Here is a 17166-nt window from a genome sequence, read left to right as displayed (position 1 = left end):
CGTGCAGGGCCCCGGCGTGTCGTGGGTGCACCCCGACGGCGTGGGCGTGCAGATCGACACCATCACGCCGGAGATCCGCGCGCTCTACAACGTGCTGGCCAAGGTGAAGCGCGAGCGCGACGAGTACAAGCGGAGGTGAGTGGCCGCCCCTCCCCCGCCACCCTGGGAGGGGGCGCCCAGGTCCAGGCTGCCGCGGAATGCGTGTGCGGGACGGGGGCCGGGCGGGCAGCTGGTCCTGGCAGGTGGGCTGGAAGCTGTGTTTGCAGAGTGCCTTACACATGCCAGGAAGGCCCAATTATCTAGATCCCAGGATGGGGGTGGGCGCTGGCTACCGTGGGGGCCACCTCGATGCCGTCACTGGTTAGGCACATTGTTTTCTAGGTGACATAATAACTATCTGTGTTTTATGTGATCTCATTTAATTCTCAGCACAATACAGCGTGTAAGGCAGACTTATCCTCATCTTATAGATGAGGAAACCGAGGTGCAGAAATGCTAAGTGACTTGCCTAAGGTGGCTTGGCGAAGGAGTTGTGAAACCAGGATTTCAACCAGAGATTTTAACCACTCCTGGCTAGTCTGTCTCCTAGCATAGGTATTTTTCCCAAGGAAGTAGGAAGTAGGCTTCCCTCCCTCAACAGATGAAAAGAAAAACTCTAACCAACCCACTGCCTTTTTATTTCTTGAATTAAATGAGATCATGTGTTTGAAAATGGATGGATCTGCCCCTGCCCCCTGGGGCCAGTGTCTGCCGTCTTGCTCCAGCTCTGTAACGTCCAGCTTGCTGGGTTGGATAACCACAACTATAGCAGATTGCTCACAAGCTTTTATAAAATGCCTCCTTTCATCCCTCTTCTCCCCACTCCCTGAGTTTCATGGTTTATTGGGCCCTAACAAACTCAGCCTTAAAAGCCCCCAGGAGAAGATAATGTTGGGTTGGAGACTGGACATTGAATGGACTGAGACCACCATCTCTGGCTAGAACTGGGGTCCAGACTCTGTAGGACTGGCCAGTGCATTCCTGCCCAGCTCAGATTCCCCAGCTGGGAAACTGTCATTGCTTCCTGCCTGCAGTCTGGCCAACAATACTGTCTGCTTGGCTTTCTGATGAGAGGAGAGGGGTCTCCTATCCTCCTCCTCTTCCCGTAAGGGTAGAGGGGTCTGTCTTTGGCATCTCAGACCTGGCTGGGGGAGGGGCCCTCTGGCCCTGGCAGTCGCTGTTCCAGGCACGGGCAGCCTTCCACTGGGAGTTATTGGCTCTGAACTCCAGGGCTTGGAGGATGTACTGAGAAGGGCCCTTCCTTCCATCTCTAAAGGTCTGCCCAGGGAGCTGGGCATAGGTCTCCTTCCTTATTCTCCCGTTGGACAGGCTAGCAACTGGGTAGGATTCAAATGCCAGCCTTATACCTGCTGGTGAGATTATCAGACCACTTGAAATCCTGTTTGCTCATCCGAGAAATGGGAATAATAAAATCTGCCCACAGTTGCTCGAGGGGAGAGCAGGACGGTGATGCTCTTCGGAAGGTATAAAGTAATCAAGCTGATGTTATTAAAGATGATAGGCACTTTGTCAAGCTAGCGGAGAGCAGAAACGCTGAGAGTCCTCAAGCTCTCTCATGCAGCGCCTCGCTTCCTGGGGGTAGGTCTTACACTCCACTGGGAGGTGGGCTTCTCTCCTGAGTTACCTCTTTCTCTGGAGGTACTTGAGAATGGCCCACCTGGTGCCCTCTCTCCTGCGTTACCTCTTTCTCTGGAGGACTTGAGAATGGCCCACCTGGTGCCTTGCCACATAGAGGCCACCTCTCCGCCCCTCATGGTCAATGTCACTGGGGCAGGCTAGGGAAACAGGCACTTGCTCTCGATGGTGAAACTGGGGAGGGATGGGCCGGGCCCTCCTGTCTGCCACTGTTGATCGTGTCGTCATGCCTCAGGCTTGTGTTGTGTTTGTTTTATTGTGTGGATGCTTTTTTGGACCTGGCTACTAAGGGGATGGAAAAACCGTGCCCAGTCTTGGAGGGAGATGGGTTGGCATTGAGCAATGCTCTATTCAAGTTGCACCCAGGGCGTGGGGTGTGATGTCAGCTTCTGGCGCTGGCCTGGAATGAGGCGGTGCTGCTGAGACAGGTGGAGTGCGGGCGTCTCTCTTCCCGCCCTTCTGCGATGCGCACACACCTCTTCTTCCACGTTGTTTCTGAAGTTGACTCAAGACTTATGTTGAATTTTTCCAAAGCAAGTATACTTCTTTCCTGGAGCCTCAGTTTCCCCATCTGTGAAGTGAGGTAGGTGGGCTAGAATTGTAGTCCTTGAAACCCCAGGCTTTCTTAGAGATGCTTTAGGGGTTCCTTGAATATCTAATAAAAATGATCATTTAAAATAACATTAAGACATTAATACAGTGATAAAAATGTGCTCACTCACCTTTAAGTTCTTAATATTAACTCATTGGGTTCCACTAACACACTAACTTGTTCATAGTATGTTTTGGGTACCTCCTAAGAATTTTCTTTGGGAAGGAGGGCAGACATTTGATAAACATTTTTTAAAAACTTGAAAAACCACTGGGCTAGATGATCTCAAAGGGTCTTCCCAGCCTTGGCAATATATAAATCTGAGTTTGAGCTCCCAGCCCGCTTCTGATCCCCTGGCCATAAGAGAAGTCACCATCTAAGGGATGAGACCCAGGTGTCTGCCTGTACTGCTGTGGCCACAAAGGGTTTTAAATCATCCCAGGATGTCTATCACAGAACTCCAAGCAGTGATGCCCAGAAGGAGCCTAACCCAGGAGGAAAAGGTTCCAGGTTTCCCCTGGTCCACCTAGAGGAACCTGCAGCTCCAGAGACCCCTACTTGCTTCCCCAAAGGACAACTTGGGATGTGAAACTCAGCGATCTTCAAGCCGGAGGCTTGTTGAGTTCCACCTTCGTGGTTTCTGGCCACGTCCACGTACTACCACCTGTGCTATTGCTTACATAAAATATTTTAACAACTTCATTGAGGTACAACTTACACATCACAAAAGCTGCCCATTTTAAGTGTACAAGTCAAATTCACAGAGTTGTGCAGTCATTACCACAATTCCGTTTTAGAGCATTGCATCACCCCCCAAAAAGATCCTTCATGTCCATTTACAGAAAATTCCCATTCCAAGACCAGCCCAGGTAATCACGGACCTGCTGTCTTTCTGGAAATTGGCCTTTTCCGGACATTTCATAGAAATAGAATCATACACTCTGTAGTCTTTGTGTTTGGCTTTTTTCAGTTAGAGAATGTTTTTTTGAAGTTCATCCATGTTGTAGCATGTATTCGTAGGCTGTTCCTTTTTATAGCAAAAAATATTCCTCTGTAGTGTAGCCCATATTTTGTTTATGAATCCACCCAGGCATTCAATATATTTTAAATTTAAAACGTCAACCGTATACCACCTAGCATCATCTCATGTGCCATCAGTGGTCCACGAACTGTGATTTGGAAACACCAACCCAAACCAGAGACCCTGGCCTGGGGTGCCTGGGCCCTGGCCCCAGTCACCACTGCTTTGGTTTTCCCTTGGCCCAACCAGGTCTTTACCACGTGGGAAATGTGGTCGCTGAAGCCACAATGAGGACAAAGTTGTCAAGCGTTGATTTGGAAACCCAAACAAACATCTCTACTCTGTCACCACCCAGGGCCACTAAAATATCGTGTTCTGACTTTGCAAGCTGGGGGCTTTTCCCTGGAGATTCCCACTGAGTTTATCTGAACTCAACAGTGGAGAGTTCCCTGAGTTGGCATCCAGGAGACCTGGACTTTAGGTCCGGCTCTGCCACTAGGTGCTGTGTGACCTCTGGCCAACCGCTGCCCTCTCTGGGCCTCAGATCCTCCACCTTTACATGCAGGAGTTCCTGTAGGTGATCTCTCTCAGCTCGCTCTCTACTTGAGGTCAGTGACTCCAAGAGGCCCGCGTCGTGGCTGATCTTTCTGCGTCTGGAGACCACAGCGTGTTCTCTGATGCCTTTCTCTGTTCTGGGCTTCCCCTTCCCTCTCTTGTCTCTGCCCCAGATGACTAGGGTCCAGGCTCCAGGCATGGGCAGTATTGGTCATCCCATCCCCCAGCTTAACTGGTTCAGCCGTTTCCCCTCTCTTCATTGGCTCCAAGGAAGGACGCGGGAAAGCTTTCAGGTTGTCAAGGAAAAGGTCCCTCCAGCCTGGCAGCTGCTGCAAAGTTGCTCTGGGCTGGTAGAGGAAGTTGCCCTGGGCTGGTAGAGGAAGTTGCCCGGCATGGTAGTGCTGGCCTAGCTGCCTGTCAGACAGAGTGACTCTTTTGGGGGCCTGGTGCCCCTGTCCAGAAGCCTGTCCAGCCATCCTGGCCCCCTCAGGCCCAGTGTGATTTGCAGCTGGCTGGCCTTGTTCCCTCCCGTGCGAGGGGCTGAGTGTATGAGCCCCCCAGTTGAAGTCAGCCTGGAGGCTAGGTTTCTTTTTTCCTGGTGCCTGGGGTGATTGGAGGGTGGTTTGGGAGCCTGGAGAGACCACTGTGATCATCCAGCCTGGTGGTTTTCAAGTGGGCTTTTTAGAGCCCTGGAGTCCATAGCAGGGTGCCTTGGGAGACTTCGGGGACAGTGGGAGGCTGAGCACCTGAGATTTGACCCATGTTGCCCACCGTAACTCCATGCTTCTCTGACTCCCAGATTGTCCAAAAAAGATTCCATTTTAAAAAGTGTTCTGCAGTTTTTGAAAAGAAAGAAACTGCTGATTCAGCTGAGTGCTTTCATTTTAAAGGTGGGGAAACCAAGGCCCAGAGGGGGCGGGCTGTCTGTGCCGAACTGGGCAGACCTTCCATCTGCTGTGCAGAGCTGGCCTCCCCACCTCGACGTGATGCCCGCATCATCTTCCTGCAGTCGAGGCTTTGTTATGTTCTTTCCATCTTTTTGTGTGTCTGCTTTAAACATTTTTTTTAAAAAGCCACTTTCTGGGATGGGAGGGACTTTTGTCACAGCTATTTCTGACTGTGAGCCGGAAGGGGCTGGGCTGTCGGCCGGAATGAAGGACTCCAAAAAGGGATGGTGGGTGGGTCAGCTGGAGTGTCCCTTGCCCGTTCTCGTCACACCCCAGGGGGGCCCTCAAGCAGGTGGGTGCTGGCCCCTGAATGTCCCAAAGCTCGAATGCTGCCCTGGAATAGAAAGCTGAGGGCTTTGTTCCCTGCCACTCCCATTGACACTTTCGTTATTTCTGAAGCTGGCACCGATATGGATTCTTGATTTCTGATTTTCCAGTGAGGCAGCCTTTGATGGTGGAACAGGGTTTCACATCCTGGCTCTGCCACTGTCTGTGTGAACGGGGGCAAGTGGCTTGGTCACTCCAAGCTGCCCGTGGAGCTCCCCGCTTTGTCCTCTGTAAAAGAGGGGTCATCTTGTTGCTCTCCCAGGGATTGAGAAGGAACAAATGAGGTCTGGTGTTAAGGTACCTGGGGCCTGGCAGGTTTTGGGCATGCCTACCCACCCCCCAGCCCAGCCCCCTTCCCCTGGCAAAGTCTGTTCCTTTAATTTACAAGGATTTCTCAGCATGGCCCTGACTGCCTAACAAGTCCATTTCAGGGCACGTTGCCGCTCTCTCTGTCCCACGGAGGCGCCAGAGGTGGTGTTGGGGGTGGAGGGAAAGGGCTGCTTCTTTGTCCAGCATCTAAGAAGCCTGTTTGACCTACTCTTAGCCGTTGATTTGTGCCTCCGGAAATCTCTCGCCATCCCCCAGCCCTTTCTCCCAACTTCCTTTAAGAGAAACACACAAACCCCTCCATCTAGCGCCTCGGGTCTCTTGGGAACTATATTACAGAATCCCTTGGCTGGGTTGGCATTCTCACTGGGGACAAATTTGGGAGCGATTCTCAGAGCCTCAAGCTAGAGGGAGGAGAATGAGGTCCCAGAAAAGAAAAGGAAGCAGGGAGACAGCTGACGCTGAAGATTCCTTCTCAGAGGAATGCGAGGCGGGGCTTTGCCTTGGCAAACGAGACCGGATGCGGGGCCCCTGGGTCCCCCTTCCCCCCACGTGTATGCACAGTCTCACACACATGTACATGCACACACACGCACACACACATGCAGATGCACACACCAGGCTCTCCGTTCAGTCCTGTAGCTCACGTCCCCACACATGACTGTATTTGAAGGACACAGAAGGGTAGACCTGGAATTTGAACACGCCCTTTGCTGCAACGAGATGCGTTGCCTTCCAGGAGAATTGATTTAAACTGTGCCATGTGTCAGTGACACCGGAGGCTGTGGGCTTTGCATTTGCAGTCCTGGCTTTTGATCGCATTGAGAGGTGAAAGCCGGCTGGCGTTCCATTTATTTCCTATGTGGCGGATGGCTGAAGGCCCGGGACGGGAAGGAGGCAGCCCTGCCACGTCCCTGTACTCAGGATTAGGGATGTGTTGCTTTTTCCTGACTTTCTGCTGTCAGGCGGTCCTGAGTGCCCACCACCTCCCACATCACAGCCCTCCACACCCGGAGCTGTAACCACCTGGCATGTGTCTGCGCCTGCATCGACTGGAAGCTCTGTGGGGGCCGGCTCCAGCTCTGGCTTCGTCTCCCACTGGCAGAGCCCAGCCAGGACCTGGCCAAGGTCCATGCTGAGTAAATACTCATGCAGCAGGGAGGCCTCTGTGTCTGGCTGCTGTGAGCTAGTAGGCCTCCAGGAGGGTGAGACAGAAGACGGACGACATAGACCACGTCCAGGGATTCGGCTGCTTGTGGAGGGGATGGCCTGCACTTGGAATCAGAAGGTCTGGGCCAAAGTTCAAAGTTTGAATGAACCCCCTAGCCTGGCAGTGCTGGGTGCTGGGGCCCCAGGGCAGCAGTTAAAAGCTGAGTGAGCTTGGGCTAGTCACTGCCTCTCGAGCCTCAGTTTCTTCATCTGTAAAACAGGGATGCTAAGCTCTGTGTCTGGAGGTTGTGGAAGAGGTAGATGGGCTCACCTAGCTACAGCACAGCGTGTGTAAATGGTCAAGTTCAGAATGATTTCACAGGGCAGAGAGTGGGTGCCCTACAGAGGCTGAGCTGTGCTGGCCCTGTGGGGTGGGCAGAGGTTGAGAACCAAGCTGGAAACCGGGAGAGGGTGTCCCGTGCCCTTTGCTGGCAGCATCTGTGGGTTGCACAGCCCTTTGAGCATTGCCAGACTGTGAGGTGCTTAGAAAATTCCAGGCCAGATGGGAGGCTGCTAAAGGTTTGTGACGTTGCCGCCGCCTGCCCACCAGGGGAGTATCCTCCCACCCACACTGGGCACCGGGCGCTTGGCTTCCTGGGCAGGATGTGGTTTCTCATTGTAGATCTGGTACAAGAGAGGGTAGTTGTCACCCAACAGTAAACCTGGCAAATGGCAATGCCTGGTTCTCTCGAGGGTCCGTGGAGCCCAGGTTCTGCTCTGGGTTTGCCTGCAGTGTGGTCTGGTCTTCACTATGCCCACCTGGGAATGGGGACAGTGGGAAAGTGGGCCTGCCCAGCAACCCTGTGAAGACTGCATTCTCTCCATAACGTAGCACAATTCCGTGCGTGCCATTTAATTGCTTGCCTCTCAGTTTGTTGCTCTCTAAAATGGGGGTGGGGTTTCTTACAAGTGCTGCTTCTCAGGGTGGAGGTAAAAATCAATTCAAACAGTGCAGTAGGAGAACATTTTGCAAAAGGGTTTGAAAATAAATCAATATGGCTTAATGCTCCTGTTTGTTGAGCACCTACTTTGTGCTAGGTGCAGTGATAATTATGAGAGCAGTCCCAAGAGGTGGGAAGTGATTATGCTCATTTTACAAGTAAGAGGTTCAGAGAGGTGAAGACATCTGTCCCAGATCTCGCCATGAGTCCATCTGCTTCTCTGGACCCCAAGGTCAGTGCTCCTCCCAGGAGGTGGCCTTGTCCCGTGTCCCTGGAGGTTGGCGAAGGCTGGCTCCGGGTGAGGAGGCAGGCAGGAGGCACGGGGTCTCCCCAGCACCTGTCACAATATTGCCACGGCGGGTGGCAGAACAGGAGGCGGCTGCTGCACTGGGAAGATTCCCTGCTGTCACTTTACAGTAATTATTTCTTGAGAAAGCAAATGAATCACTGGCAGTAGCAGGCAGATGAGGCTCCCGGGCCTGTCCAGGCCCCTGCTCTTTGGAGAAGGTCTCACTGGGGGCTGGCAGGGCTGGCAAGGGAAGAGTTGGGGAACAGGGAACACATATTATGACCCGTCTGGTGGTTTCCATGAGGTCTCATTTAAACCCGGTGGTGGCACTGCAGGATGGAAACCGAAGCTCAGAGAGGAGAAGTAACTTGAAAGTCAGGCTCAAGATCCAACCTTTATCCTGTGCTGTACCCAGAAAGGGCCATGCCCATTGCAAGCCGCTTTCCTGCTGTGAGCCTCAGCTTTCACTTCTGTGAAATGTCGTCTAGCAAAGCTGGGGCAGGCTGTGGATCTCAGACTCTGAATTAATGCTCGATTTATCTTGCCGGGCCCCTGAGTGTCCTCAGGGCAGCAGCCAGCCAGAGGTTCTCATCCGTGGATCACCAGCAGCAGAGGGCCTTGGGCGTTCTGGTGGCTATTTGGGAGCTCGCCTCCGCCCTGGGCTGGAGTCTCCCTAGCTTTTGCTTTCAGTCAGTGCTGTGAACTTTGCCAGGAAACAGGGAAGTTGTTACAATCATTTGACGCCTCTTGTTGGGGAAGATGAGACTGCCAGGTGTGGATGTCTGAGGAGCCAAAGAGGTGGTGTTCTCAGAACAGTGGCTGAACACCCACCATGGGCCAGGCCCCTGCCCTCGATAACTCAGAATCTGGGGACATAGACAAATGTGTCATGCCATGTGGCAGCATCACGTGATAGCAGCATGTGCCCAGTACCTTCTCCAACAGTGCTTGTGGATAGTAGGAGCACAATAAACATGTATTAGTTAATGAATTTCATTAAATATTTATACAGCATTTACTCTTTGCCAGGCTTCATTCAAAGCGGTTTGCAAACATTTAATTCATGGAAGCTCTAATAACCCTGTGAGTTGGGTACTGTCCTTAGCCCATTTTAGAGATGCTAAAACTGAGCCACAGAGACAGGGGAGGGAACTGGGCCAAGACACCTTGAAAGTGGCAAGCCCAGGCTGGGTGTGGTGGCTCACGCCTGTGATCCCGGCACTTTGGGAGGCTGAGGCAGGTGGATCATGAGGTCAGGAGTTCAAGACCAGCCTGGTCAAGATGGTGATGGTGAAACCCCGTCTTTACAAAAAAATTTTAAAAATTAGCCAGGCGAGGTGGCAGGCGCCTGTAATCCCAGCTACTCAGGACCCTGAGGCAGGAGAATCACTGGAACTTGGAGGGTGGAGGTTGCAGTGAGCCAAGATCTCACCACTGCACTCCAGCCTGGGCGACAGGGTGAGACTCCATCTCAAAAAACAAAAAACAGAAAAACAACAACAAAAAAAGAAAGTGGCAAGCCCAGATCTGACCCCAGAAAGTCAGGCTCCAGTTCCAACCTTAAACCTGTGCAGTACCAGAAAGGCACGGCCCTTTCCTGCTTGAGCCTCAGTTTTCACTTCTATGAAATGGGAGTAATAAATCTGACCTCATGAGGCTGTTTGGAAGACCGTCTAAAATGGTACCTGTGGAGCACTTTGAAAACTGGCGAGTGGAGTGCCTGTAGGGACTAAATCCTTGGGAGTCCTGAGCTCTACCTGCTCTGCGGTTTCTTTTCCAACTTCCCATGCAGCCTGAAGCTCTGTGAAGCTCCATGCAACGCCTTGTCCTCTCTTGCCTTTACATTCACATCTCCCCGGATCCTGGGATGGGATGTTGGACAGAAACCTGCTGTGTTAGACAGCTTAGGGGAGAAGGTTTATGTGGAACCCAAAAGCTGGGAAGAGAGGAACCTGCAGCATATATTTCTGCTGCCTGTCAGCTCTGAGACCGCGGGAGAGTCACTCTGCCTCTCTGAGCCTCTGTTTCTTATCTGGAAAGTGGGAATGGTCACGTTGCATGGAAGGCAAGGGCGATGATGGTGCTCTGATTCCGGCTGCCGTGGCAAAAATCACTAAATAAGGCTGGGGGTTCTGGGGAGAGGAGCTGGGCAGGAATCGAATGGCATTTGGACCTTTGCCCTGGCAGGAGCCCCTCCACGTGGCCGTGCTGGGGGTGGGGCCTGTCTCTGAGATGCTTGCTCAGCGCTCTCTGGCCTGCGTGCTCCGACTCTGGGATGTGTGTTCACACAGACCCTGCTCATCTGCTGCTCGATGGAGAGAGGCCCCTGCAGTGGAGACAGCGCCTTCCGCCCTCTTAATTGGCCATCTTTATTACTTGGGTTATTTAAGACGGTTCTTGGCTCGCTGCCGCCTGTTTGCTGTCTTGGGGGAGGGGAAGAGCTACTGGTCTAAGTAGACCTTGTGAAATTCCCTGGCAGACAGGCTCCTCTCTGTATAGGGTCAGCCCATCTTCCCAGGGCCCACTGGCACCCCCTTTTTGCTCCTGACCCACTGTGGTAATAGGCAGAAGGCCATCTTGGGGGGTGGTAGTGGAAGCTTTAGGGAAAGCTTGTTGCAAAGTCAGGACCAGAGAGTCTTGGAGGTCTGGGTGGGACACTGGTGAGACCCTGGGGTGCCCCAAACCCAGGGATTCTGGAAGGTACCCAAGCCAGTTTAGAGCCAGTCAAGGAAGGCTTCCTGGAGGTGACATCACCGAGGTTGTTTTTGGAAGGTTCAGTAAGAGTGGAAGAGAAGGAGAAAGGGTGCTCCAGATAGAGAGGACAGCTTGTACAAGAGCCTGGAGTTGAGCTGCTGTGCAGGACACAGTGTGGAGCTGCTCCTGGTTCCTGGGCTTGAGCCTGGCACTGCCAGAACTTGGCCTGTCCTGTGTTTGCTTCTTCCCTGTCTTGTCCCCTCCTCCCTCCTCATGCTCTTCTTGGCTCTCATTTTCTGTCTTGCTCTCCTTTCCTCTCCCTCTTTCTTTCTTGTTTTGGGCACAAGCAATCCTCCTGCCTTGGCCTCCTAAGGAGCTAGGACTACAGGCACACACCACTACACCCAGCTAATTTTTTTTAAAAAAATAATTTTTGTTGAGATAAGGGTCTCGCTATGTTGCCAGGGCTGGTCTTGAACTCCTGGCCTCAAGTGATCCTTCTGCCTTGGCCTCCCAAAGTGCTGGGATTACAGATGTGAGCCACCATGCCTGGCCGAGTCTTGATATTACATTGCAGTTGGTTTCACACTTGCCTTTAAAGAAAATATTAGCATTTATAACATTAGGACTTAAAATTTGCCGGGTGTGGTGGCACGCGCCTGTTATCCCAGCTACTTGGGAGGCAGAGGCAGGAGAATGTCTTGAACCTGCGAGGTGGAGGTTGCGGTGAGCCAAGATCTTGCCACTGCACTCCAGCCTGGGCGACAGAATGAGACTCCATCTCAAAATAATAATAATAATATAAAATAAAACATCAGGACTCATCTGACTTGGAGACTGAAGGCTTGAACTCAGCAAGCTACTGCTGGCAGAGCCAGAATTAACCTGGTGCCAAGTTGAGGGACCTCCAACTTGTAAGTTATTCTTTTTCTGAGCCCTAAGGCATAATTCAGTTGTGGGGAATTAAAAAGAAATTGCTTCATTTGCTCTTGCTTCATGTTTCCTGTTGGCCCATGATTTGGGCCTTCTCTTGGGTGGGAGCTCTGGCTCTGAGGTGACACCGCTTGGAGTTGTGTTACTGCTCTGAGCCTCAGTTCTCTCATCTGTAAAATGGGGATGACAGTCTTAGCTGATGGGGTTGCAAGGATTTGATGTTGCCTGCAGAGTGCTAAGTGTGCCGCTGGGCCCTCAGCTGTTATCGCTCCCTCCCTCCTGCCCTGGCCTGGCTCCCACCAGCCCCTAGGCCCCAATTTATACATATAAAAACATGTGCAAATCCCAAAGTACTATTTGTCAGGCCACATCCCCAGACAAGGAGCTCTGGAAACATAATCTTTGCGGGGAATGAAGGATCAGCCTCTATGGTTCACCCAACTCCAACATTCTAGGCAAAGTTCTCAAGCCTTCCAGCTCCAGGGCTTACCCCGGAGATGAGGAGACAGGGCAGCCTTTCCTGGGCCAGGCTCACCAACACCCTGTGGGTCTCATCATTCCATCCCATCTCATACAAAAGGAAAACGGGGCACAGTGAGAACTGCCTGCTCCCTCCCCCTTTGGCTGAAGACTGGCCTTTTGTGTTCCGAGTACTTCCTCTCCCCAGTAGAGCTGCCTGGGCAGCGAGGAGGAGGTCATGTCCCCTCTCTTCTCGAGCAGACTGTCAGCACAGGGTGACCGGGAAGGCAAGACCTGGCATTCAAGGCTGTGTCCAGCGCAGGGTGTCGCCTGGAGCCTGTGGCTCCTAGGAGGGCCTGATGGAATGTGGACATGAATGGGGAAGTCTTTCGCTGTCCTCACCTCCCTGGGGATCGTGGACTGTCTCAGCCTCCCCCTTGTGTGGATTTGGAAGCAACCTCAGGGGATCACATTGCTGGTCTGAGGTCTCACGATGAGGTAGGGCCAGGACCAGGATTCGAACCTGCCTCTTGCAGACTGTTACTGAAAGTACTCTGCCACACACGCGAGCTCATTCTGGCAGGCTGAGATACGGGAGTTGAAAGACAGGGGTTCAAACCCTGCCCTGCGCCCAGCAGCAGAACGGCAGCTGTTCCTCCTTCTGGGCCTCCGTAGGCGATGGGTGGATGGTTTCTGTGTTTTCATGGACTGCCTTGCGAGGCCTTGTGGGTGAAGGGCCCACTCTCAGACCTTGGCAGAGGAGTGACGTTGAAGGCTGGCTTGGCATTGTTTTTCCAGGGTTGACGTCAGGGCAGCTGGTTTAGGGTTTCATCTGTGAGACAAAGGCTGCTTTGTAGCTTCTGCCCGGTTTAAGCCCAAGCACATCACCCCCCAAGGTGGGAAACGAGGTGGAAGGGATTGCAGGGCCCAAACAGAGAAGCCTTGGAAGGCTTGGCTTATGCTCAGCCCCTCCAAGAAGGGAGCCAAGATCTCATAATTCTATAGCCATCTTGCTCACTTCCCAAGAGCACCCTGTCTACCCACTGCAGCGTTTGAAGCCTCACACATGTGTTCTCTGGAGCATCGCACCACTCCAGCAAGGTGGCTGTGGGTATGTCCATTGTACAGATGAGAAAACTGAGTCGTGCCAGGTAAAATGACTTGTTCCTCGTCAAAGCTAGAAAGCGGCGGAGTGGGCACGTGACCTCAGGTCTCTGGCTTCCAAGATCACCACTGGGTTCCACCACTAGAGTCTCGTGTTGCACCCAGCTTTGGAAGGGGAATTCTAAAAGCCAAGATACCCTAGAATCAGACTGGAGCAGATAAACCTCATGGGTTTTGCGGGGGACCTGGAGCTTTCTCTTGTCAGGATTCAGAGTTGGGTCACTGCTTCGAGCACGTGTTGCGTATTTGTATCTGCATGTGTGGGTATTTGCACATGTACATATAAGTTAAAGAAGGGAATTGGATACTGGAGGGTCTGTATCACTGGCAGGTGATTCCAGGGAGGCCTTATGGGCGGGTGTAAGGAGTCATCCCAGGGGACACCTAGGACCTTCTGCTCTTCTTTGCCAGGATTACCCTACTTGATCATTCATTATTCCATCCATCTGTCCATCTGTCTGTCCATCCATCCAACCATCCATCCATCCATCCACCCATCCATCAGTCTGTCCATCCATCTATCCTTTTCTGGGCCACTGTGCTCAGGTCCTACGCTTGGGCTTTGGGGATGATGCTGCCTGAACTAGGAGTTTGCGGAATCTGGGGAGCTTGCCAAGTGACTGTTAAATCAGGGCTGGAAGAGTCCTTAGAGATTGGTTAGATCTTTTCTCTCCCTTATGTCAGAGAGGGACAGTGACTTGCCCAAAGTTGCAAGGCAAGTGGCGGAGCTAGGGCTCAAAGTCAGGTCTGTAGGTCCAGCCCCATGTTTCTGCTTCTCCGCTGTGTCAACAGACAGCTCTCACTCCTGGCCAGCAGCCCCCTTACCTAGCTCTTCCCTCCTCTGCTATTTTGATGTGTTCTTGGCTTTTTGGGAGTTGCTGGCAGACTCTATTCTGGGAGACTTCCAGAGGTGTCTACTGAACCAGCATGCAGGCCCTACACTGGGGCCAAGCTTGGCCATGCTCTGCCCTGAGATGACACCCTCCCGCGTCTGGAACAGCAGGTTGGCTGAGCCCCTGAGGGGAGAGACTCCAAGGCCCTGTTTACTTTACCCTACTGAACACTGGCTTGTTTTCCTCCAGGGGTCTCCAGAGGTCATCTGTTCCTTCCTCATCTTGGGGCTAGGACCATTGCAAATCCTGCCTGAAGATCCTACTGCCTAGGAAGCACATTCCAGAGCCCTTTCTGAGACAGGCCGTCCAGTGTCCTCATGGCCTTTTCCAGGGAAGTGCTTCCTGGTGTCTAACCATGATCCCTACTGCTGCCTTTCCCCCTTTGTTTAGCCTTTCACAGAGGAGGAAAGTGGTTGGACATCAATTCCCTGGTGGTTCTCAAGGCAACACCGTTATCTTGCTGCGTACCCTCTTCCCACCTACAATCTCCCTTTTCTCCATTTCCTGAGAGACTGTGCCTTGACTCAGATACAAGTTGAAACACAAACTTCATGCAGAAAAGATCTGGCGGTTCCCTGTAGGATCCCACAAGTTTCTGGGAGGGAGGCACATTCCTTTTTCAGGAGTCATGGAGCCCTCTGAGCCAGAAGTGGCCTGGATCCCAGGGATCACTCTGGTCCCATCTTTCCTGACGGGGAAACTGAGGCCCAGAGAGGTTGAGCAACACATCCACAGCCATTCAGCCAGCCTGTCTGCGTTGGATGTCCTCCTTCATGCAATGCTGTTTCTGTGGTTTGGGCAGGGGGCTTGATAAAGGTGGCTGGTGGCCTCTTGGCCTGGTGGTCCCTGCCACAGACAGATGTCCTGGAAGCAGAACAGCCAGCCCCATGTGGCCCCAGAGGGCTCCCTGGCCTGGAATCAGTGCTCCTGCCTGCTGGTTCCCTGGGTTGGCAGATTCCTGGCGGTCCTGGGCTGCCCTCAGGGCCAAGCAGTGGCACCTCCTCCGCTCCCACCCACCTTGTGGCTTCCTTTCTCCCACAGCCTCCCAGACTCCCTTTTGGCCCTAGAGGTGCCAGGGAGGCCCCTCACCTCCAAGGGGAGAGGACAGAGGCCTGAGTGTCCAGCAGTGATTAAGTTGCCGGGGGGACACTGGCTCCTGTGGCTGGGGCAAGAAGGGGTTAAGCAGTGTTGCCTGCCAGGGCTGGACTCCCAGCTGGTGTCCCAGCCCCTGGGGCCAACCAGGCCATCTGGCCTGACAGATACCACACTGTGTCCCATCTGTCCCAAGGCAAAGTCACCAGGAGGAGACTGCCGACTGCCTTTGAGGGCCTGCAGGGGTGGGCGTGGACCCTGCTGTCTGTCCCTGGGGGGCCAGGCTAGTTGGGAAGGGGCTCCCCACTGGGCAGGCTGTCCTCTGGCCACGCTCCCTGCAGGGTCTCCCTAGCTGCGAGGTGGGGGAGTCTGAGTCCCTGATGTGGTCGGAGCTTCCTTGTGCAGAAGGTCTAGAGAGGTTCAGGGATGGACTCAAGGCCACACAGTAAGTCAGCACAGGCAGAGCTGGGCTTCCCCCAAGGCCCTGCTGGTGGCTATGCCCTGTGGCTCCAGCTCACAAGCTCATTCATCCAGTCAGTACCGGTTGAGGGCCTACTATGTGCTGGGCACTTGGTCATTCTGGATACCAGACAGTTCCCCAGTCCCAGCATGGGAGAGGGAACCCAGAGGCAAAGCTTCTAAGCGGAAGCATGGCGCAGCTTAGCCAAGCCCGGGGCCCTGGATGCTGTAGCAGCCCTCCCAGCAGCCTCCCTCCCAGCCTTCCCAGCAGCTAGAGGTGGGGCTTGCTCGCTAAGAGGAGCAAAATAATGTGAAGCACTGGTGTTTATGATCTTGTGGGGTCTTCACCATCCAGGAGGTGTAGGTACTATTGTTATTCCCATTTTACAGATGAGGAAACTGAGGCTCAGAGAGGTAAAGTCGCTTTAGCAGATCACCAGTTGGGGAGCGGCTGAGTTGGACACCCATCCCAGCTCTGCCTGACATCAAAGCGTTTTGGGATAAGGGGCAGGGGGCGGCTGCAAATGGCCTCCCGCTTTGCCCCAGGCTGGCTCCTTCTTGCTGTGCTGGCCTGGACCATCTTCTTTTTGGCTTTTTGCTGAGTCCGGGCTGGGAATCCTGTGGCTGGAGGCCCAAATCTCAGGCGGAAGAGAGCCCCCCGCTGGGTTGGAGTTGAGAAGAGAGGCTGTGCTGGTGCCGGTTCTTTTGCATAGCTGGGGCTGCCTCCCCTGTGTGGGGTGCCCGGCAGTATCTGGGCAGCATTTGGGGGATTTCCCTTGGGGGACCCTCCATCCAACTGAGGGCTCCAAGGCTCTGGCCCCCCAGTGGGGGCTGGGCCAGGCCAATGGGAGCCTCCATAATGCTGTTATGATTATGTGACCCTGGATGAGTCACTGCGCCTTGGTGAGCCTCAGTTTCCCCATCAGCAGAATGGGGGTGAGAAGATGACAAGCTCCAATAAAGATGCCCTCCGAGGGGCTTTAGAGTCATGGAAGGGTCCCTGGGAGGCTTTGCTCCATTTCATTCCCCCTCCCATCTTAAGGGGACTGACTTCTCTCTCCAGCCCCATGGGTTGGTGGGAGGAACACTCATTCGTGTGTTGTGGGGTTGCCTGGTGCCCTGCCTCCGCACTCCCCACTGGTTCACATCAGGTGGAATGCCAGGGCCGGCCATGATGACAGGAGCCTGGGATTAAGTAATGAGTCCATCCCCCTGAGCTGTATTTAGTCACTAATTCTTTTGTGCGCGTGTTTGCAGTCTAATTACCTGTCTCAGCTACGCTGGAACCTGCCCCTTCCCGGCCAGTGAGGACGATGATGGCGCTGCACAGACAGGTGGCCGTTGCCCTGTCACCCATCCTTGGTTGCACAAGCCCAACATGTCTTTTGTTGGCTGGGTCTTTGTCACTCTTCCCTCCTCCCTCCTGGAGATTGCTCTGGAATGTTCTCCTCCCCTTACCAGCCGCATGGCAGGCAGCTCCTAGTCTCTGGAGTTGCACTGAGCCAGTCACTGCCTGTGTGGGACCTTGGACATATCACCTCCCACCTCTGAGCTTCAGACTTCTCATTT

At 53.5% G+C, this 17166-nt stretch overlaps 1 protein-coding gene across 1 annotated transcript in view; it reads left to right on the top strand.

The window, feature by feature from the left end:
• Positions 1-6: 6 nt before the first annotated feature.
• The window catches only part of IFFO2 (intermediate filament family orphan 2), a 50750-nt gene continuing 33590 nt past the window's right edge, over positions 7-17166 (top strand). The window contains exon 1 of the mRNA XM_011993118.1: positions 7-135. The gene's annotated coding sequence lies outside the window, so the exon portion shown is untranslated. The remainder of the gene's footprint in view (positions 136-17166) is intronic.

This window comes from Mandrillus leucophaeus, unplaced genomic scaffold (assembly GCF_000951045.1).
Source record: "Mandrillus leucophaeus isolate KB7577 unplaced genomic scaffold, Mleu.le_1.0 Scaffold426, whole genome shotgun sequence".
NCBI lineage: Eukaryota > Metazoa > Chordata > Mammalia > Primates > Cercopithecidae > Mandrillus > Mandrillus leucophaeus.
The sequence above is the reverse complement of the archived record's forward strand: the minus strand, read 5'-3'. Positions and strand labels throughout refer to the sequence as shown.